Source organism: Petaurus breviceps, unplaced genomic scaffold (genome assembly GCF_028583685.1).
Source record: "Petaurus breviceps papuanus isolate PSGF00001 unplaced genomic scaffold, PetGlider_PUasm1.0 91041, whole genome shotgun sequence".
In the NCBI taxonomy this organism is placed as follows: domain Eukaryota; kingdom Metazoa; phylum Chordata; class Mammalia; order Diprotodontia; family Petauridae; genus Petaurus; species Petaurus breviceps.
Window position 1 is genome coordinate 10507725 of NW_027187400.1, and position 24000 is coordinate 10531724.

A 24000-nucleotide genomic window follows, 5' to 3' on the forward strand; every position below is an offset into this window, starting at 1 on the left:
TGTGTGTGTGTGTGTGTGTGTGTGTGTGTGTGTGTGTGTGTGTGTGTAGCAGGAGAGGGAGTGCTTGGGTGTGGGGATGAGAATAGGGAGGCTTGGGAAGAGTGTGAGTTGCTGTATTCCTTCCAGCATCTGCTAAGCAAACACTACAGTAATCAAAGCCAGGCCTGAGTACAAGCCCAAAGTCAGCCAAGCAGGGGCCAGGGAAGGAGAGCCAAGGATGAGAAAGGAGAGCTGAGCGGGGTTCTTCCATGGAGCCAGTGGAGGGGGAGCCCTTTCAGGGCCTCAGGCAAGATTCCCTCTATGGGGCAGGTGGGCCAAAAGGGTGTGGAGGAGCCGCCTGACTGACTTCAAGGGTCACCTGAGGCCTTTCCCAACCCCCTGATCAGAGACAATCCTGCACAAGGTGGTCCCCAGAACTGCTGGGGAGATCCGTGCCCTGGCCCACCTTGGCAACTGTGGTGACCTGCACTGGGGGCAGTCACGGGCAGGAAGAAATAAACAAAGGCTTTTCCCATCCTCAAGTTCCCACAACATTTAGAATGGACCAAAAGGAAAATATTTGTGGTTTACTGGAAAGAACCAATGGACTGGGGAGTCAGGAGACCTCAGATCCCCTTCTAGCTCTGTATGAATCCACTGTGTGACTTTGGGGAAGCCATCTTGCCTCAGTTTACTCTGCAGTAAAATTAGGAGATTAGGCTAGATGGTTCAGAGGTCCTTTTCAGTCCAGACATTCTTGTCAAAGACTGATATTGTGTTCTAAGGGCCCTCCCAGCTCTGACATCCTGGGTTCTAAGGGCCCTCCCAGCTATGACATCTTGTATTCTAAGGGTCTTCCTGGCCCTGACATTTTGTGTTCTAAGGGCCCTCCAAGCTCTGACATCCTGTGTTCTAAGGGTCTTCCTGGCCCTGACATTTTGTGTACTAAGGGCCCTCCTGGCTCTCACATAATGCAATTTTTTTTTTGCATCTGTCAGAGTCCAACCATTCCTGATATGACTAATGATAGACTCATCTTACTTATTGCATTTCCATGCTATGGTTTCTCTTCCTACTTTGCCCCCATGCTATAAAACACTGGCCCCAAGAGCTGATGGGACATGGACACCAGCCTCCTCTCTCCCAATAGGCAGCTAATCTAGCCTATATTTGTGGTTGAAGTCAGGAGGAAAGGAGATAACTGTGACTTCCCTCCTTCTCTGAATTGCTACAGCACTTAGAGCCTCTACCAGAAAATACTCCACTAGGTTTCTCACTATACTGTAATTTCCTTGATGGTAGAGAAGAAGCTTATACTTCTGTCTCCTAGCACTAGGCTGAGTATTTGAGAAAGTCACTCTTTTAAGAGAAATAACTTTGGATTGGTCTCTTTTGTTGAGACAACCTCTCTTGCTGCATGTGGGCAAATTAAGCCCCATGTGAGTCCTAGAGAAGGGATATGTCCTTTCCAAGGTCACACTTACACAGTTATTAGGTAACAGGGCTAATTTTTTTTTGGAGGGGGGAAGGCAAGGCAATTGGAGTTAAGTGACTTGCCCCAAGGTCACACAGCTAGTAAGTGTGTCAAATGTCTGAGGCTGGATTTGAACTCAGATCTTCTTGACTCCAGGGTCAGTGCTCTATTTATTGCACCATCTAGGTGCCCCCAGGCCCAGGTCTTTCTTTTTTTTCTTTTTGGAGGGGGAAAGGCAGGGCAATTGGGGTTAAGTGACTTGCCCAAGGTCACACAATTAGTAAGTGTTAAGTGTCTAAGGCCAAATTTGAACTCAGTTCCTTCTGACTCCAGGGCTGGTGCTCTATTCACTGCATCACCTAGCTGCCCCCAGGCCCAGGTCTTTTTGCTTTAAATGCAGTGCCCTTCCCAGCACCCCATGGTTTTCTGAATTTCTCTGCAGAGGCAGGTTTTCTGGGAGTCTTCTCTGGGAAATTTGGGCTTGGGAGAACTTCAGGGGCCTAAGAGCGTAAAGGGAAAGGCCAGGGTGGGAACACAGCATTGCTAGGCCTTTCTTTGGACTGTCGAAAGCAGCGTCCCTCAAGGAGTGAAGGAGACCAGACTGGAGAAGGAATCATGAGCTGTGAGCCCCACATCCAATGATACACACAAATTCACAGGCTTGTCTGCTGAATACACTTCCACACAGACGCCCATTCCCATAGACACACATAAAGCCACTTGCAGACTCACATATATGAATTTACACTCATGTACACCAACTCATACACACTCCCACAAATTCACAAAGGACCCTCTTCTCCGTCTGTGCAGACCAATGCGTGAAGCAGCTCAGTAGGACAGTAGCTGAAGAGCTGTACTTCGAGTTGGGGGGACCCGAGTTCAAATCCTGGCTCAGATACTTCATAGTCATGTGACCCTGGACAATTCAATCCTGCTCAGCCTTAGTTTCCTCATCTGTAAAATGAAGATTAAAAATGACTATTTACCTTTTAGGGTTTTTGCGAGATAATCTTTGGAATGTGTTAATCTTAAAAAAAAACCACTATATAAATGCTGGGTATTATTATTCTGTGACCTATACACATATGCTCTCATAGAAACATGCTCTTAGACACGTATTTAAATTTAAAGCACATATCCAGTTTCAGGAACACATACACATAGTCCTCAGGACAAACACGAACACAAGACAAACACCCAGGCTTGTAGAGACATATACACGCAGAGACAAACAAGCCTTCCTCTCAGGTACATAGTCACTGAGAGTAACACAATAGACAGCCCTGAAAGATAAACATTCCTTCCCAAATACACACTCACCCAGACACACTCAGGGCCACAGATAGTTTTACGTGATCACAGAATCATGGACCTAAGGAAGGGGCGGTGGAGGGCTTCTGCTGCAACCTGACCATTTTATAGATGGGAAAATGGAGACCCAGAGAGGGTGGGTGATTTGTTGGGGGTGGGGAGGTACAGATAGAATGTGGTGGGTCCTCTGGTTCCAAATCTAGAAGTCTCTGCCCACTCCCTTTATCACACTGAGAGATAGAAACAAACACTCTTTCACAAACATTTCAAGATCCTTATTAGACACATTGGGTGGACATTTCCTTGCTGACTTGTGCTGTTGATATGCCCATTCCCCTACATAGATATCTAAGTTTAGACCCACACTGCAGCTGCCCCTCTACTCAACACAAAGCCCCCAACTCAAATTCCAATTTCTTCATGAAGTGCCCACCTCTACCCATAGTGATTCCTCCTACCTCACAACTCCTATAGAGAAATCTCTGTGGCTGCCCCAGATCTGGGCACCCAGAAGAGGGCTGAGACTGGGGCAGGGTGGGTGGGCAGGAGTTGGCACTGCCCCCTATTGAGGGCAGCACTTTGAACCTGGGGTCCGCTTCTAGCTATGAGGGATTGGAGGCTACCCCCCACCCCCACCCCCCCCAGGCCTCCCAGCCTGGGAGCCTGTTTGCTGTTGGGATTTCCCGGTTCAGGCTTTCTCCCTTTTCATTCTTTCAGCGTGTTTTGCTTGCTTTGGATCTATGGGGGCCAAAAGGCCCCTCTCCTTGGCGGCTCCCTGGGGAAGCAGATGGGGCTGGAATGAGAAAACACAGACCAAGCCAGACCCTAAGAGGATTTGTCCGGGACCTTTTCTTTCCCACCCTTTGTATAGGCTCAGCAGACAGAGGCTGCCTCCATGCTGGCTTTCAGCAAGCCTGAAAGGCGGGGTCTGATGGGTTGGGGCATAGGGGAGAAGCAGATGTTGTATGGGAGAGATATCTGGGAGCAGAGAGACCCAAGTTCTAGTCTGGATCATATAGTTGGGTATTTGGGATAAGTTACAACATTTCCCTTTCTAGTCTTCAATGTTCTCCTCTATGACATGGGCAGATGATCTCTGAGGGCTGATAATTTGTGGCTGAGATATGCTAAAGCCCCTTCTAGCCCTGACACTATATTTTAAAATACTTTTTAGTTTTCACATCCTATGTTTTAAGGTCCTGTCCAACTTTAATGTTCTGTGTGCTAAAGTCCTTCATAGTTCTGATGCTATGTGTTCTATGTTCTAACACTTTCTATTCCAAGTTCCCTTTCAGGTCTGATGTTCTATGTCCTAAGGCCCCTTCCAGCTCTGAAGTTCTATGTGTTTTTTTTAAAGTTCTATGTTTTAAGTGGCTTCCGAGTTTTTTCTTTAAAGATCTAATTGTCTTTACTTTTTTGTTACATTTTAAGTTCCAAACTCTCTCCACCTCCCTCCTCACCCCACACTAGAGAAGGCCACCATTTGACACAGATTTATAAATATATGTAAAACCATTCCATGCATACTTCTATTCATTAACTCTTTCCCTGGAGGTGCATAATATCTTCCTTCATAGATACTTTGTAGTTAATGTGAGTATTTATGATACTCAGAATGCCTTGGTCGTTCGAAATTATTCTTCAAACAATGTTGCTGTTGCTGTATACAATGTTCTCTTGTTCTGCTAACTTTGCTTTTTATTATTTCATGCAAGTATTTCCATGTTTTTCTAAAATCAGCCCCCTCATTGTTTCTTACAGCACAGAAATATTCCATTATAATCATATGCTACAACTTGTTCAATTATTTCCCCAATTGATGGGTATGCCCTCAATTTCCAGTTCTTTGCTAAAGCTGCTATAAATATTTCAAAATATATAGGTTCTTTTCCTTTTTCCTGTTCACCTTGGGAGACAGAATTAATAGTGGTATTGCTGGGTCTTTGGGCATAATTCCAGATTTCTCTCCAAAATGGTTAGATCAGTTCACAGTGTATTAGTAGCCCAATTTCCACATCCCTTCCAACATTTGTCATTTTTCTTTTCTATTATTTTAACCAATCTGATAGGCATGATATGGTGCCTCAGGATTGTTTTAATTTGCATTTCTCCAATCAATAACAATTTGGAGCATTTTTTTTTCATATAATTATAGATAGTTTTGATTTCTTCATCAAAAAGCTGCCTGTTCATATCTTTGGATCATCCATCAATTAAAGAACGACTCATATGCTTATAAATTTGATAAAGTTCTCTTTATATTTGAGATATGAGACCTTTATCTGAGAAACTGTCTACAAATGTTTTCCCCCCAGATTTTCTGCCTTCTAAATTCTAAAGTTTTACAACTAAAGGTTTCTCCCATCTCTGATGCTCCTTGTTCTAAGATCTTCCCAGTTCTGACATTCTGTGTTCTAAGGTCCCTCCCAGCTGTGACATTCTCTGCTCTAAAGACCTTCCCAGTTCTGACATCCTGTGTTCTAAGGGCTCTTCTGCCCCTGACATGCTTTATTCTCAGACCCCTGCCAAAGACACCTATTATTTTGTCTTATCATGATAAGAAATCTCTCTCTCACTATATAACATAAGGCGACCAATAGCCTGTGGTTAAGAGGGACAAGTTGCCTGGGATAGTAGAAGAAAGCCTAAGGAAGGCTACCCAGAGTTGGGTCTAGCAGGGTGATTAGCTAATTAGAGGGAAATCTTTCACTTATAAAATAAGGAACTTAGACTCATTGACTTCAAAGCTTTTTTTTTTGTTAAAAAAATTTTTTTTTGCTTTTTGGAGGGCAATTGGGGTTAAGTGACTTGCCCAAGGTCACACAGCTAGTTTTTGTGTTTAGTGTCTGAGGCCAGATCGAACCCAGGTCCTCCTGACTCCAGGGCCAGTGCTCTATTAACTGTACCAACTAGCCACCCCAAAGCTTTTTAACTCTAACATTTAAAGACACCTAGTGATATATGTTGGAAGGAATCCTGGATTGTGGGTCAGGACCACTGGATTTGAATCTGGGCTCCCCTCTTAACTAGCTCTTTGAAATTGGACAATTCCCTTGATTTCTTTGGACCTCAATATGCTCAATCAATAAAAGGGGCCTCCAGTCAATTTAACAAGCATGTATGTGTAAGCACTGTGGAGGTACTAGAGATATGAAGAAAAAATGGTGCCTGCCATCAGGGAAGCTATATTGTTAGCTCTCCTCCCAAACAGGGTTTGGTGATAACCACAACAAATAAGATGAATAATAGATGAGAATGTCCTTTCCATTTGTGCTTTAGATATGTGACTCCTAAAATGTGCATATTCCCTCTGATTCAAATATCCCACTGCTAGGCAAAAGCCCGAGAGAAAAGTCCCATAGACACTCAAATATTTATAGCAGCACTTTCTGTAGAAGCAAAGAAATAGAGACAAAATGTTTGCCTGGTGATTGGGGAATGGCAAAACGAGTTGTGGTATGTGAATATACCAGAATATTACTGTGCTATAAGAAATAGTGAACATGGCGAGTGAAGGGAGACCTGGGAAGACTTATATGAACTGAAAGAAAGTGAAAGAAATTGGAGGGAAATGATATGTAAATAATGACGATAACAATGTAAACAGAATGGAACAAAACAATAGGAACTGAAAGCTTCCAAATGATAATGACCAAGCTTGGTCCCAAAGGAGAGATGCAAGAGGATATTTCCCGACTTTCTTTGCAGAGATGGGGACTGAGGGAATGTAATCCTGAATTTAACATCAGACTAAGGAACAACCAAAGAAATAAAAGAGACAATCACAGCAACGCACGATGGAAATGGGGTTTGGAAATGATAATGCTCAAACTTGGTCCTAAACAGCAAGAAGAGGTCTCCATCCCTTCTTTGCAGAGGTGGGGAACTACAGTAATGAATAATGCTATAAATAAATGTGTGAATAAATGCCATTTATATAGCATTTTGCCATGTGTCAGGCACTGTGCTAAACACTTTATAATTCTTAGCTCATTTGATCCTTACTACAACTCTGGGAGGTAGGTGATATTTTTATTCCCACTTTACAGATGAAGAAACTGAGGCAATGAGAGGTTAGGTGACTTGCCCAGAGTCACACAGCTAGGACATGTCTGAGGCCAGATTTGAACTGACCCAGCACTCCATCCTCTATACCATCTACCTATGGGAAGTAGAACACAACACATAATATATTTATATGATATGATGATTTTGCCAAATTTTTCCCCCTTTTTGTTTCCTCTTTGTTATAAAGGATGGTTCTCTGAGTAGGGGTAGGGGAGGGATACATTTGGGAAATGAATATGATATAAAACCAAAAGATTACAATAAAAAGCAGAAAAAAAGTAAATATAAGCTGGTGAATAATGTAGGTGTAAAACATTAACTAACTAAAAGGTAGTTAATTAATATCAAGCTTTGTCATCCTGGAGAGTTCTGTGCCCCTAAATCAATTCACGTGATTCAATTAAACTTAAGTCCCTCTATGGCCAAAGATGACAATCTTTGACAAAGTTCTAGGCTTCACTCTTAACCCAGCATTCTATGTGGGGTTCTAGGGATAGAGTGCAAGAAATGGCATAGCCTCCCCCTCAAGCTTATGTTCTACAGGAGGGGGTGGGTGGGTTGAGAAGACATCTGCACAGATGAGTAGGACTCAAGCTAAAATGTGAAAAGTACACAGGAGATGGACCAATACCCAGAGATGTCACATACATAGCTAGGAAGTGTCTGTGGCAGGATTTGATTCCAGGTCTTCCTAATTCTGGGTCCAGTCCTCTATCCATTGGGGCCTGAGGGCATAGGGCTGGGGACAAGCACAGGCTTTAGAGATTCAAGGAAAGATCCATCTCTTTTAATTTGGGGATAAGAAGGAAATAAAGTGGGGGTGGGGGTGAAACAAAGGTGGAGAGGGTAGATTAAGTGGAATTAGGGAAAACTTCTTGAAAAATGTGACTATTGAGCTTGGCCTTGTATAAAAAGATTTCAGCATGCAGAGATAACGAGAAAGTATGTCTAGGGTTACTAGGTTGTACAGTAGATAGAGTACTGGCCCTAGGGTCATGGGACCTGAGTTCAAATTTAACTCCAGATACTTCCTAGATGTATGACCTTGGTCACTTAACCTTGATTGATCCCTCCCCCCCCCCCAAAAGTATATCTCTGGCTAGAGTTGGGAGGGCTGGATGGGAACCCAACATACAAGAGTGGAGGTTGAACTGAAGAGGGCAGAATGAGACTGAGGGGCAGGTGCCTAGGACCAGTTGCCTGGAATAGTGTGTGTGATGGGGCAAAGGCCCCTTTGAGAGCAGAGTTGAAAATTACTCTTTTCAGATTGTAGAAATGGATTTTTTTCATTTCAGGCAGAGGGATACCATGTAGGTCCCTCCTGGGGAGAAAGACGCCAGAACAAGGAGCCACAGAGTTGGCTATGGGGTGGCATCACCATCATACTTTTCCACCATTGGTGTTTTCTCTTCCTCCAGGTAGCTCAGAAAGGGAAGGACTGAGAAAGGAGGCTTGAGGGAGACAAATGGTGGAAGGCTCTGTCTTGGAGCACAGCGGGAAGCTTGAGAAAAACTCTGGCCTGGGGCTTTGGTTGCTAAGGCCTGGGAAAGAAAGGCTCTGGTTTCTCTTCCAGGCTGAGCCCTGGGGTGAAGTGGGAAAGAAACTGGGAGTTGCTGGAGTATGGAGGGTGGACATACAGATTTATCTCCGGAGACTCCTTTGTTGGGAGGCAGAGTGTTCCTCCTTCATTCTCAGCGAGGACCAATGACATCAGGAGGCTGATGTCTTAATTTGCAAGTGAACTGGATTTAAGTGAGGCAGAGCTACACGGAGGCATCAGCCTCACTCTCTCCTCCAGAGTCATAAGAGTCCAGTGGCAAGACATCGGGAAGAATGGCCCTGAGGGTCAGGGTAGTTAGCTGGTGGAAGGAACCTCATCTGGTCTTCGGAGACCTGGATGAGAGCCTTGGCCTCAGGCACTTAAGATCGCTGTGACCTTTGTAAGTCATTTCATGTCTGAATCTCAGTATTCTATAAATAAAAATAAAAAAATCTATAAAATGGGGATAATAATACGGGCACCATGTTCCTTAGAGGCTTGTGTGGAGGAAAGAATTTTATAGACTCTTTAGAACACTAAGGAAATGGGTTCTTGTTGTTCAGTCATTTCAGTTGTGTCTGGTTCTCTGTGACCCCATTTGGGGTTTTCTTGGCAGAGATACTGAAGTGGTTTGCCATTTCCTCCTCCATTCACTTTACAGATGAAGAAACTGAGGCAAACAGGGTTAAGTGACTTGCCCAGGGTCACACAGCTAGTAAGTGTCCGAGGCCGGATTTGAACTCAGGAGGTTGAGTCTTCCTGACTCCAGGTTGAGTACTCTATCCACTGTATCACCTGACTGCCCCAAAGAGATGGGAGTTATCCATTAAAAAAAGGATATTCTAAAATATCATCTCTTTTTAGAGTTTTATTAAGTTATTTAAACAGACATATTTGTCCCCCTCCTCCTCCTCCTTTTTTAAACATAGAAGCAGTATGTGCGGTGTCTAGAACACTGGACTTATAGTCAGGAAAAACTGGGTTCAAATCCTGTCTCTGACATCAATTGTGTGATTCTTGGCAAATCCCTTAACTTCTCTCAGACTCAGTTTCCTCATCTACAAAACGAAGAATTGGGCTAGGTGAGTTCCAAGATCCTTTCCCTTTCCAAAGTGATCTAAATCTATGATTTTGTTAAGTATAAATTTGGAGTTAGGAAGATTTGGGTTGAAATCCTGCCTCTGGGATTACAGAATCCCAGAATTTCAATGGGATCTCACTGTTATCTTGTTTGGGCACTTAGAGGAGGAATTCCTACTTTAGTGTATGTGATAAGTGGTTGTCCAGACTTTGTTTGAAGACCTCCAAGGAGGGAGAGCCCACCAAGGAAGCCCAGGCTGGTCCATGCTGGGACAGCTCTCAGGGGGAAGAGATATTTCCTTATAAAGCCCCAATGTACTCTCTACAACTTCTTATCAAAGCTCCTGGTTCTGCTGTCTCGGGCCAAACTGAACAAACCTAATCTCTTCTTCGAAGGACTGTTCTCAGATACTTGAACATAGCTTTCATGCCCCTACCCCCATCCCCCTACCCCCAGTCTAGCCATGTGTCCCTTGGCAAGACCCTTAATCTTCATGTTCTCCAAGCTACTCCCTAGGGTTTGCTTCCTAAACCAGAGATGAGATACTATCTTTGTTGGCAGAAAGAATTCCCACACCAGGAGTTTGATGTGCTTGTTTGGTCATTCAGCTGTGTCTGATTCTTTGTGACCCCATTTGGGATTTTCTTAGCAAAGATACTGGAGTAGTTTGCCATTTCCTTCTGCAGATCATTTTACAGATGAGGAAACTGGGGCAAACAGGGGGAAGAGACAAGCCCAGGGTCACACAACTTGTAAGAGTCTGAGGCCAGATTTGAACTCAGGAAGATGAGTTTTCCTGACTCCAGGCCTGGGACTCAAACCCCTGCATCACTTTGCTGCCCTACACCAGAAGTTAGTTACTCACAGACTAAATTATAAAAAAAACATCAATCTGGAGTGAGGAGCACCAGCTTCTGCATGAAGCCTTTCCTGATCTCCACAATTGTTAGCACCCATCCCCTCAAATTATCTTGCATTTAACTACTTTGTAGATATTTGTAATTATTCACTTTATATTTGTGCCATATACATTTTCACAAGTATTCATTGTCTACCATGTTAGAATATAAGTTCCTTAAGAGTAGGCCTTCTCTCACTCCCTCTCTTAATTATTTCCAGTTTCTCCTATATGTCTCTCCTGTATACATGGTGCTTTGCACTTCCAGTTTTTCTACACCTTCCTTCCTTCCATCCAATGACTTTTCCATCCAATGATACTGGCCTCTTGACTGTCTCACTGATATGGCACTCTGTCTCTCAGCGCTGGACATTTCCTCTGACTCTTCCCCATGGCTGGAATGCTCTCCCTCCTCATCTTCATCTCCCGGCCTTCCTGATGTCCTTCAGGTTCCAACTAGAAATTCCCCCTTCTATAATTCCAGTGCATTCCCTTGGCTATGTATTTCCTATTTATCCTGTATATAGCTTGCTTTGATATAGATTTTGCATATATTTGTAGTGTGTGTGTGTGTGTGTGTATTGTTTGCTTGTTGTCTCCTCCATTAGATTATAAACTCCTTGAGGGCAGGGACTGTCCTTTGTTTCTTTTTGTATCCCCAAAGTGGAACACAGTGCCTGGCACATAGTAGGCACCCCAGTTCAAATCTTGCTGCATGACCTTAGAAGAGTTATTTTCTCTCTTGGACCTCAGTTTCCTTATTTATTTTTTTTTGGAGGGCAATTGGGTTAAGTGACTTGCCCAAGGTTACATGGCTAGTAAGTTGGTATCTGAGGTTGGATTTGGACTCAGGTCCTACTGACTCCAAGGCTGGTGCTCTATTCACTGTGCCACCTAGCCGCCCCCAGTTTCCTTATTTTTAAAATGAAGCTGTTGGACTAGATGTTATTTAGAGACCCTTCAAAATAAATAATGTATATTTACTGATTGATTGATTGGTCTCCCCCATTAGATTGTGAGTGCAGGGTGTGTCCTTTGACTCTTTTTGTACCCCCAGAGTGTAGCACAGTGCCTAGCACATAGTAGGCTCTTAACAAATGTTTATTGATTGGTCTCCCCCATTAGACTGTGATCACCTTGAGAAAAGGGACAGATGAGTGTACAGAAGCCCAAGGAAGACAAACAAGCTGCTAAAATTTGCACAAGAAGTGTCAGAGGTGGAATCAGAACCTGGGTTCTCTCTGTCTCTAGAGTCAGGGCTTTTTTTCACTGTAATTAAAGCTCTTTCACATATTTTGATGCTTCTTTTTATACGAAAAGTTGACAGACCCGTGAGTGGTTAAGAATCTGTGCTGAAAGGGGTAGCTAGGTGGCACAGTGGATAGAGCACCAGCCCTGGAGTCAGGAGGACCTGAGTTCAAATGTGGCCTCCAAGATGTGTCACCCCGGGAAAGCCACTTAACCCTGATTACCTTGCCCCCCACAAATCTGTGGTTAGGATAAGGAGTGGCCATGAGGGTAGCATATACAGGGAAGCTTGGTTTACCAGGGTCTCTGAGACCTGTTCTGTTATCTCCATACCCAGAATGCCAAGGAAGTCATTGAAAGGCAACAAACCAGGCTCCTTCTTTAAGGAGTCAGCTTAAAACAAACAATCAGAGCCTGTGTGAGGAGACAGGTACTGCGCAAAGGTAAGATATTCTGAGTGTGAGCCTGAGCCCTCAGAGGCAGCCAGGTGGTGCAGTAGTTAGAGAGTGTTGGGCTGGGAGCCAGGGACATGTGTTCACATTCTGCCTCAGGTACTTACTGGCTTTCGGTAAATCACTGAACCTTTCTCAGTCTCAGTTTTCTCTTCCATATAGTGAAGGAGTTGAATTTTGTCATCTTCAGAGTCCCTGCCTGCTTCAAATCTATGGCCCTATGATCTATGAAGATGATAAGTCTAACACACAGTCAGGAAGGATGGGGGAAGGAAGGAAGGAAGGAAGGAAGGAAGGAAGGAAGGAAGGAAGGAAGGAAGGAAGGAAGGAAGGAAGGAAGGAAGGAAGGGAGGAAGGAACAAGGAAGGAAGGAAAGAAGAAGGGAAGGGAAAGAGAGAAGGAGGGAAGGAGAGAAAAGCATTATTAATGCACCTAATGTGCTAATAAAATGCCCTGAATTTTGTTAAGTGCTTTATAAATGATATCATTGGATCCTCACAACAATCTTGAGTGGTAGGTGCTATTATTATATCCCCTTTTTATAGATGAGGCAGACAGAATTAAGTAAGTGAATTAAGTACGTACTTAAATATGTCCATATTGTCTCCCCTGAGAGAATGTAAGCTCTGTAAGGGCAGAGACTGATTCATTTTTGTCTTTGTATCCCAAATACCCAGTTAGTCCAGACATAAGCATTTTTTAAAGATCTTTTACTTTTTTAAATAATATTTTATTTTGGGGGTGGCTAGGTGGCACAGTGAATAGAACACCGGCCCTGGAGTCAGGAGGACCTGAATTCAAATCCAAGCTCAAACACTTAACACTTACTAGCTGTATGACCTTGGTCAAGTCACTTAACCCCAATTGTCCTGCCTTCTCCCCTCCAAAAAAAGAGCAAAAACAGCAAAAATGATTATTTCCCACTAATGACATGTAAAAACAATTTTTAACATTCATTGTTTTTTTTTTTTAAGTTTTGAGTTCTAAATTCTATCCCTTCCTCCCTTATTCTCTCCTTCCCTCACTTTCCTTCTCCTTGAGATGGTAAGCAGTCTGATATAGGGTACACATGTGCAACCATGTAAAAGATTTCCATATTAGTCATTTTGTATAATAAAACTAAAAAAAGAAAGAAAGTGAAAATAGTATGCTTTGGTCTGTATTCAGACAGTATCGGTTCTTTCTCTGGAGGTGGATAGCATTTTTCATCATGGGGCCTTTAGGATTGTCTTGGATAATTTGTGTTACTAAGACTAGCTAAGTCATTCACAGTTGACTTTGTTACAATATTGCTGTTACTGTGTACAATATTCTCCTGGTTCTGCTCACTTCACTTTGTATCCATTCATGTAAGTCTTTCCAGATTTTTTTTTCTGAAATCATCCTGTTTGTTATTTCTTATAGCACAATAATATTCCATTATGATCATATACCACATCTTGTTCAGCCATTCCCCTATTGATAGGCATCCTCTCAATGTCCAATTCTTAGCCACCACAGAAAGAGTTGCTATAAATATTTTCGTACATATAGCTTCTTGTCCCTTTAAAAAATATCTCTTTAGGTTACAGATCTAGTAGTGGTATTGCTGGATCAAAGTCTATGCATAGCTTTATAGACCTCTGGGTACATTTCCAAAATGCTCTCCAGAATGGTTGGATCATTTCACAACTCCACCAACAATACATTAGTGTTCCAGTTTTCCCATACCCCCTTTAACATTTTCCTTTTTTGTTATATTAATCATCTAGTGGGTATGAATTGTTTTAATGTGCATTTCTCTAATCAATAGTTATTTAGAGCATTTTTTCACACGATTATAGATAGCTTTGATTTCTCCTTCCAAAAACTGCCGGTTCATACCCTTTTATCATTTGTCAATTGGGGAAGAACTTTTATTCTTATAAATTCAACTCAGTTCTCTATATATTTGAGAATACATAAATACTTATTAGGAGATTAGTAGGTTCCAGACATCGGGTTAAACTCTGGGAATACAAAAACATGGTCCCTGTCCTCAAGGAGCTCACAGTCTAATGGGGGAGACAACATGCAAACAATTATGAAAAAACAAGATATATACATTGTAAATGGAAGGCAATCTCAGAAGGAAGCCATTAACAATTTGGGAGATCAGGAAAGGCCTCTTGAAGAAGGTGGGATTTGAGTTGATTCTTTTGTTTTTGTGGAGGCAGGAAGACAAGGTAATTGGGGTTAAGTGACTTGCCCAAGGTCATACAGCTAGTAAGTGTCAAGTGTCTGAGGCCAGATTTGAACTCAGGTCCTCTTGACTCCAGGGCTGGTGCTAGCTGTCCCATTTGAGTTGATTCTTGAGGGAAGCCAGGATGTTGGGAAGAGAAGGGAGAACATTCCAGGAAAGGGGGGACAGTGGGTATAAATTCTTGCCATAGGATAGACACTTAATTAATACTTATTGATTGACTGATAAATGTGAGCATATCCATGAATCTGAGATGCAGGATGGAGAATTTTGGGGGCAGAATAACAGAAACACAAGTGATATTGTCATAGACTATACTACAGACCACCTTGACAGACAGATTAAATAGATGATTAGTTTTGGAAATAAATCAGAAGTCTACCGTGGCATGTTCTAGTAATGACAGGCTCTTCAACAATACAAACATTTGTTGGAACACTCTTTGCTTAAAGCAAATCAGCTAGCAATTTCTTGACTTCTCTTGATTATAATTATATCTGTTCCAAGAGAAGTCAAGGAAGAAAACTGATAGGGATAGGATGTTCTCGGAGAAGGAAACTGGATGCTGGGGAGGAAATGATGAGAAGCTTGTAGGGGAAGTGATCACTCCATTTTAGAATGTATGATGGGGAAGAGGAAAGCTGGGCACAGTTTGAGATGCCTCCTACATTTTGGGAGAATAGATTTCAAAGGGTTAAGAGGAAGGATAGATGAGAGCCCATGGCCTCAAATTCTACAGGGGAAGTTGGTACAGGAGGGATAAGGAAGTCTTAAGAATAAAATTCTGAAAGTTGGTAAGAACCACTGTAAGTAAGCAGACAAGTCCTAGGTTACTGCTTGGGACAAATGACCACTCAGGGTGGCACAACAAGTAGGTGCTAAAGGTGGAATTTGACCCCAGATACTTTTGATTCTAAGCCCAGACCTTTATCTACTGTACAATGATTCCTTTTCTGTCTCTTCCAATTTGGAGGCTCTGTGATGCTGATTCGAAAATAATATCTGCCACAGAGAGCCCCCGAAGGGCTGCAAAACTATAGTCGTTGTTTCATCTGGGACCCACAGCAACCCCGTTGAGGTAGTTACTACTTTCTCCTTTCTATAGTTGAGGGAACTGAGGCTTGGAGTGGTTAAGTATAGATCGGCGGAGTAGTGTATAATGTTCTGAACTTGGAATTGTAAAGACCTGAATTCAAATCCTGATTCAGATACTTCTCAGCTATGTGACCCTGGATAAGTCATTTAAGTTGCCTCAGTTTCCTCCTCCATGAAATGGGAGTAATAATAGCACCTTCTTCCCAGGGTTGTAGGGCAGCTAGGTGGTGCCGTGGTTAGAGTACTGAGCCTGGAGTCAGGAGGACCTGAGTTCAAATATGGCCTCAGACACTTACTAGTTGCGTGACCCTGAGCAAATCACTTAATTCTGATTCCTCATCTGTCAAATGAACTGGAGAAAGAAATGGCAAACCACTCCAGGATCTTTGTCAAGAAAACCTCAAATAAGGTCCCAGAGAGTCAGACACAACTGTAAATGACTGAACAACTGTAACGATGACCACCCTGTGTTGTGAGGATCAAATGAGACAGCATGTGCAGATCCATTTGCCAATCTTACTGTACTATAGAAATGTTGCTGTTTTTGTCCATGTTCACACATGTAAGTGTCAGAAGCAGGACTTGATGCTGGTTCTTCCTGGCTTCAGATCCAGCACGATGCTGACCATCCTGTGATGCTTTTCATCCTGCTGGAATTGTGGTCTGAGGGGTCTTCCACGACAGGCTTGGTATATCCCCAACCCGAGAGCAGAGGAATGCCCAGAAAGATCTCCGCAGAACTTAAGTTGCTCCATGAAAAAGGGTAGAGTAAGCAGAAATCAAAGGAACTGAGAAGATGGCCAGCTGGAATGCTGGGTAGCCCTGCCTGGAGAGAAGCACAGTCTGGCCACCCCATCCCCCTACTGCAGTCCCTATGGTAACTGGGCTGAGGGGGATGAGAGGCAGAGAAGAGAGAATGCTCCCCCCTTCTCAATGGTGGGAGATTCTAGGTCACAGATGGCCTTGCCCGATGGGCTGGCATGTGGGAAGGCTCTGGGCTCAGGGCTCCAGGCCCCCACGGCAGGGCATCCATCCGTTACCCTTCGGCATGTGGGGCATAGCCTCTTTGCACATCAGGAGGCCTGGAGAGGAGGGACAGGCACAGTGATGACCTTGGTGGGAATCTTAGTCTCACTGGATTCTTAGAGTTTTTAGCACCACCTAGTTCAACTCTGGAAGAGTCTGAAACTGATGACCAGAGAGGAGAAGTTATTTGTTTAAGGCAACACAGACAATAAACAGTGGAGTCAGGATTTGAACCCATGTCCTTTGACTTCAAATACAGTGACTTTAACTCTTAGTGTGTCTCTGAGGATTCCCTCACCTGCTCCCAGTTTTGGGGACCTCTGGGTCAAGAGCAAAACTGGTTATTTAAGGAGTGTGAGTATGTGATGATGAATGTAAGTGTGTATGTGCATGTATGTGAATGTTTGTATATGTGTACATGCACACATGCACGTGTAGATATGTATATGTGTGCGTGTGTATATATGTGTGTGCATATGCTTATATATGCATGTATATGTGTATGTATATATACGTATATGAGGTGGGGGATGGTGGTGGGGGTGGGGAGGAGCAGAGCACTTCTGTTGGTATTGGTTCCCCTCCTCTCTAACCTCTCAGGCCCCATCAGGGTCTCATTCCTCCTGTTCCTGGCTTCCAGATGCCCCATTTTGCCCACAGAAGCTGCTTCCTCTGTTTGGTGAGAAGCTTGTTCCGTATGAATTTGGGTTTGCCATTACCCACAATTGGAGACTGTGATGGGGTGGCTGGAGGTGGCCAGTGGGCCTGCCTGGCGCTGGGGAACCCCCAGAGGCTGGCTGCCGACGCCTGGGGGAGAGGCCAAATATTTTATGAGTAATTTAATATCTGGAACACGGGCCTTTCATTCTCAGAGATCCTCCAAGCAAGAGAGAGCAGCTCTGCTACTGAGGGCCATAGTCTGTTCCTCATAAGGAGGCCACACAGCAGGGGTGGCCCAGGGACAGGAGGAGGAGTTAACCCTTTCAGGGCATGCAGTGATGTGCCTGCCTTAGGAAGCACAGGGGCCCAGGATCACACAGAGTCTCAGAGTTGGGAGTTATGGTGGAACCGAGCATATCAGAGCAATATGGACTCTCTTAGAACAGAGAGTGCTAGAGAAAGGAGACTGTGATAGAATATGAGAACTGGAAGAGAATGGAGAGCAAATCCTTAGAGCCAGAAGAGTAAAATATACCAGAATGAGGAAGAACCTTAAAGCGTAGAAAGTCCACATCACAAGGGATCTTGGGGACCAAGAGAAAACATGGAGCACAGTACAGAAAGAACCCTGGGTTTGGAAAGACTTGGGCAAGTCCTTTTACCTCTCTGGCCTCAGTTTCCTCATCTGTAAAATGGAGGAGTCGGATTAGAGATGGTCTTTGAGGCCCTTTCTATGACCTAGGTCAGTTCCTTCATTTTGCTGGAGAGAAGATTTGAGCCTAGTGACTTAATCAGTCTCACCCAGCAGGTTAGGGGCCAGTGGGAGAGCCAGGCAGTCTGAGCCACTGGGACAACTCAAGCTAGGACAAATACACAGGGGTCATTGAAAGCAGATGATTCTCTTTCCTTTCCCTCTCCTCCTGGCTCTGCCTGTTCCTCCTCTACCCACTCTGTCTCTCCCTCCCTCTGGCTCCTCCTCCCTTTTTTTATTTCTCTTTCCCCTTCCCTTTCTCTTTCTTCTTTTTCCTTCTCTTTACCTCCTCTTCTCTCCTCCCTCTTTCCTTTTCTCCCTCTCTCTTCTCCCTCTCTTTTTCTCTCCCCCCTCTCTGTCTCTCTCTCTCCCCTTCCCTCATTCTCTCCTTCCCACCTCTCTTCCCACATCTGTTTCTTTCTCTCCCTCACTTTTCTCCCTCCTTCCCTCCTCCTTTTCCTACTCCTCTCTTGCTTTTTGTCCCTTCTCTTTCTCTACCCAAACTTGTCCCTCTTCCCCTTTCTCCCCCTCCCTCCCTTCTTTCTCTGTCTCTCACCTTTTTCTGTCTTTCTCTATCTGTATCACTGCCTCTTTCTGTCTCATCTATATTCTCCTAACTGCTAAATGTGACCATCTCTCCTCAGTCTTCACCCTATGAGACCTGGTCACCCATTGCTTCCTCCTGGATACTCTCTCTCCTCCCTTAGGTTCTATGATACTGTCCTTTTTTTCCTGCCTTCCTGGTTGAGGTGGCTAGATGACACAATGCATAGAGAGATGAGCCTAGAGTCAGGAAGGTCTGAGTTCAAATCCAGTCTCAGAAACTTATTAGCTGTGTGACTCTAAGCAAGTCACTTCACCCTGTTTGCCTCAATTTCAAAATAACAACAAAAAGAGATCAAAAGAGATACTATTTGTAAAAAGTCCTTCCTTAGCACAGTGACTGGCACATCATAAGTATTATATAAATGCTTACTTCCCCCATCTCCCCAATCTCTGCTCTTGGTCTTTGTTGGTTCTTTTTCTAACCCCATCCCCCTGCTTTGGGATGCTGTCCTTGGTCCTCTTCTCTCTATACTTTCCTTCAGTTCTCTTACATGCTCCAATGGTTTCAATGATCATCTCTATGTAGACGACCCCAAACATCTCTCTGCTCCCAATTCTAGTTTTTCTCCTGAGCTCCAAAGCCACACTCCAACATCTAGGCATCTCATACTCACCATGTCCAAATTGGCCTCATGATCTCTTCTCACTCCCTCCACCCCTTTGGGGTACCCCCATCATCCTAGAGATCAGGGTCCGCAACTTCAAAGGCATCCTTGACTCTTCCCTCTTCCTCACCCACCAGAGTTCTCAGTGGCCAAATCTTCTGGATTCCCTAGACTGTGCTCTTTGTACACATACTCAGTCTGGAATTCCCACTATTTCCTAGGTCAGGTGGCTTTGCCTTACAGTGATTCTAAATTCCCCTTCTTTCCCTCCCTCAATTCACTCTCTGTTGGTCTTTCAATCTCTCAGGTGGTCATGGGGATGCTCCTTGGATTTCTTTCTCAAGCAGGACTGGTAGCCCCTTCAGAAGGAGAGGCTGGGCCCTTTAACTACCGTTACTATGGTCATCATCATTATTCTTAGTAATGATAATATAGTCATGGCAGCTACAATGGCCTGCATATCTGTGACACTTTACAGTTTACAAAGCACCTTTTCTTTTTGTTTTTAAAATTTTATTTATTTTTAGTTTTCAACATTCATTTCCATAAGATTTTGAGTTACAAATTTTCTCCCCGTCTCTCCCCTAGTCCCCGCCCCTACAAAGCACTTTTTCTGTTAATCTAGGGGGGTAAGGAGTATTAGCCTCATTTTACAGGGGAGGAAGCAAAGGCTAGAGGAGGAGAGGTGATGACTGGCCCAGGATCACACAGCTAGAGGATAATAAAGTTGCTACTTCAACAGACCAGTAGGTGTCGTTGTGGAGTGAGCTATCTGATGCTTTCTAGATGAATGACCCCAGGAAAGTCAATTGATCTCTCTTGGCCTCTGTTTCCTCATCTGTAAAATAAAGATAATAATAGTATCTACCTCAGGGGGTTGTTGGGAGGATGAGATAATATTTGCAAAGCTCTTTAAAAAGCTTTAAAGTTTTATACACATGTGTACACATATACATATATGTATACACACATGTACACACAAATATAGGTAGACATAACTGAGAACTCAACAACAACAAAGAAATGAACTGAATTTCAGACTGAACAATAGCAAAATTATTCATTTATGTGTATAGATATATGTGTGTTTTGTGTATATATTTTTGTTTATTTCATCAGACTCTTCATGACTGTATTTGGTATTTTCTTGGCAAAGATACTGGAATGATTTGCCATTTCCTTCTCCAGCTCATTTTACAGATAAGGAAACTGAGGCAAACAGGGTAAAGTGACTTGCTCAGGGTCACACAGCTAGTAAGTGTCTGAGGCCAGTTTTGAACTCAGGAATTTAAGCCTTCTTGACTTCAAGCACCACCTCACTGCCCTGTGTGTGTGTGTATGTTTGTGTGTATGTACACACATATGTATGCGCACAGATATATAAAACTGCATATGCAGAGAAACATTTTATGTGTTAAATGCATTTATAGCATAAGTATTTCTCTACATATGCAGGGTGTTTTATATATCCGTGTGTGTATACATATGTAAATACATACACAGGTCACACAGCTAAGAAGTGCCTGAGGCAAGGTTTGAACTCATGCCTTCCTGACTCCAAGTCTAACACTACTACCTGTTTTTCACATGAATTAATTGGGGCTCAAAGAGGGAAGCATTACTTGGCCATTGAACTGGGGAGAGTCTGTATTAGGACTAGGTCCCTGGGTTCCTTGCCATCCACCTCCTGTAACCTCCTGCCATGGCTTGGACAGGGTTTCAGATTCCAGGGGGCACTTGATCTTTGCTGTCAAATGATTGACTGCTACAATGGAAGAAATGAAGATATATTTCTCAGGTCTCCTGCCCCGGAAACCAGCTGGGGCTTGGGTCCTGGTGTGACTGACATTTATGTCCTTATTTAATCATGTTAGCTGACATCTCTTCAACGACATCTGTGGACACCTCGTTAACAGGAGCCCAGCTGTCTCTACAGCCCATACCTGAGCCTGCTGGGAAAGTCTCAGCTGCAAAGAGGTTTGGTAAGGTAGAAACCAGAAGATCTCTGTCCAAGTCTTCACGCCTCTAAGATTCTGGCAAACTCAAGCACATGGATAAATGTGGCACGAAGCTCAGACTGGCAGAGGAACTAAAGACAGGAAAAGGGCTGAACCAATCAACTATAGTTTGTAGCATTACCTTGGGAAATTTTGGGAGGGGAATCAAATAATTTTATAGCTGGAAATGACAGCTTTAAACAGCTCTAACAGATTACAGCAATATATCACAAGGACCATACACTATGACCAGGTGGGATCTTGTTTTTTGCCTTTCCAATCTTTTATTTTTTTATCCACTTTAAAGTATTTTATTTTTTCCAGTTGTGTGTAAAGGTAGTTTTTTCAACATTCATTTTTATAAGATTTTGAGTTCCAAATTTCCCTTCCTCTATCTCCTCCCCCTCCCCTTCCACTTCTCTAAAACAGCAAGTAATCTGATTTAAACTATACATGTACAATCATGTTAAACATATTTCCACATTAGCCATGTTGTGAAAGAAGAATCAGAACAAAAGGGGAAAATCATAAGAAAGAAAAAAAGAAAATAATATGTTTTGATCTGCATTCAGACTCCATCAGTTCTTTCTCTGGTTGTGGATAACATTTTCCATCATGAGTCTTTTGTACTTGTCCTGGATCATTGTATTGCTGAGAAGCTGGTCATCGAATAATGCTGCTCTTACTGTGTACATTATTCTCCTGGTTATGTTCATTTTACTCAACATCAGTTCATGAAAATATTTCCAGGTTTTTCTGAAGTCCACTTGCTCATCATTTCTTATAGCAATATAGTATTCCATTACATTTATATACCACAACTTGTTCATTCATTCCCCAACTGATGGGTATCCTTTCAATTTCCAATTCTTTGCCACTACAAAAAAGCTGCTATAAATATTTTTGTACATGTGAGTCCTTTTCCCCTTTTTGTGATCTCTTTGGGATACAGATCTAGTAGTGGTATTGCTGTATCCAAGGGTGTGTACAGTTTTATAACCCTTCAGACATGGACCCAAATTGCTTTCCAGAATGGTTGGGTCAGTTTACAACTCCACCAACAATGCATCAATGTCCCAATTTTCCCACATCCCCTCCAACATTTATCATTTTCCTTTTCCGTCATATTAGCCAATCTGATAGATTTGAGATGGTACCTCCAAGTTGTTTTGATTTGCATTTCTCTAATCAATAGTTATTTAAAACATTTTTATATGACTATAGATAACTTTAATTTCTTCATCTGAAAACTACCTGTTCCTTTGATCATTTATCAGTTGGGGAATGATATCGTATTCTTATAAATTTGACTCAGTTTTCCATATATTTGAGAAATGAGGGTTTTATTGGAAACACTGGCTGTAAAAATTATCTCCCCAGATTTCTGTTTTCCTTCTAATCTTGGTTGCATTGCTTTTGTTTGTGCAAACCCTTTTAAATTTAACGTAGCCAAAATTACCTATTTTGTATTTCATAATATTATCTATCTCTTGTTTGGTCATAAATTCTTCCCTTCGCCATAGATCTGACAGGTGAACTCTTCCTTTCTCTCCTAATTTGCTTATGGTATCACCCTTTATGTCTAAATCACGTACCCATTTTGACCTTATCTTGGCATATGGCAGGGGTGGGGAATCTGCAGCCTCAAGGCCACATGTGGCCTTCTAGGTCCTTGTGTGTGGCTTTTTAACTGAATCCAAGTTTTACAGAACAAATCCCTTTTATTAAAGGGATTTGTTCTGTGAAGTTTGGATTCAGTCAAAGGGTTGCATTTGAGGACGTGTGGCCTCTAGGCTGCAGGTTTCCACCCCAGGTATATAGTGTAAAATGTTGGCCTATATCTAGTTTCTGCCATACAACTCTTATTTCATTTATAATTTTATTTTAAGATCTTGTTTCATTTATGTAAGCCACTCGATGCCCTAGTGGCCAAGCCTTTACCTCTTGAGACTGCTTGGACTTGTAGAATTGATTTTTTCCTTTAGGTTAACCTCTTGGATGTCTCTTGACCCATACTATTTCTTTATAGTGTTAAATATCTTCCTTTGTTTTTGCTCATATATACAGCTTCAGTTTCTAGTGACTTTGTACAGAGCCAAGGTTCATTCCCTCGTCTACTTTTGGCTGGGGGGGGCAGTGTTAGGTTCTGGGGGGGGCAGTGTTAGGTTCTATTTGTTCTTGACCTAGATTTGCTGGGCTCTCGCTACTGGCTTACTTCTGCTGGTATGTGTACCTAAACTCAGTGATGCCAGGTTTCAGAGTTCCCTGGATTGTCCTGGGTCACAGTGTTATAGTTTTTGGAACTCCTTGCATTGAATCAAAGCACTACAGTCTTTAGATTACTCTGAGAAAGGGATTCTTTTATTTTTTTGGGAAGGGAAATTAGGGTTAAGTGACTTGCCCAAGGTCACATGGCTAGTAAGTGTTAAGTGTCTGAGGCTGGATTTGAACTCAGGTCCTCCTGACTCTAGGGCCGGTGCTCTATTCACTGTGCCATCTAGCTGCCCTTGGGGAAGGGATTATTAACCTAGGGTCTGTGCATTTGGATTTTTGACAACTATATTTTAATTGGTTTTCTTTGTAATGCTACATATTTTATTTTATAAATTTAAAACATTTTTTTTCTGGGGAGGGGGTTCATTGGCTTTCCTAGGCTTCAAATGGGGCTCATGAACAAAGAAAAAAAGCTAAGAATCCCTTGCCCTAGAGTCTCTTCAGGGAGGGTGCAATGGAGCTTTCTTGTTAGACCCCTCTGGGCTTCCACCCTCAAGAGGGTTCCTGGTTGGGGTGCTGAAGGCTTCAGGAGCCTCTGGAGAGTATCTGGTCAGACTTCTGGCACATTTCCTACCTGTTCGCCTATGCTTGTGATGGTTTCTTTTGTGAGATACTTCTTTTCAGTAACTGTAGGCTTTTTCCTGGGCTAGATAATGATACTTGTGATTTCTTGTGAGATTTCTTTCTTTTATTGTTTTTTGGAGGGGGGAG

General features: G+C 42.9%; 1 long non-coding RNA gene across 1 annotated transcript in view; it reads left to right on the top strand.

Moving 5' to 3' along the window:
- LOC138154211 (uncharacterized) overlaps nucleotides 1-24000 on the top strand; it is a 57036-nt gene that overhangs the window by 267 nt on the left and 32769 nt on the right. The gene's annotated exons all lie outside the window — the stretch shown is intronic.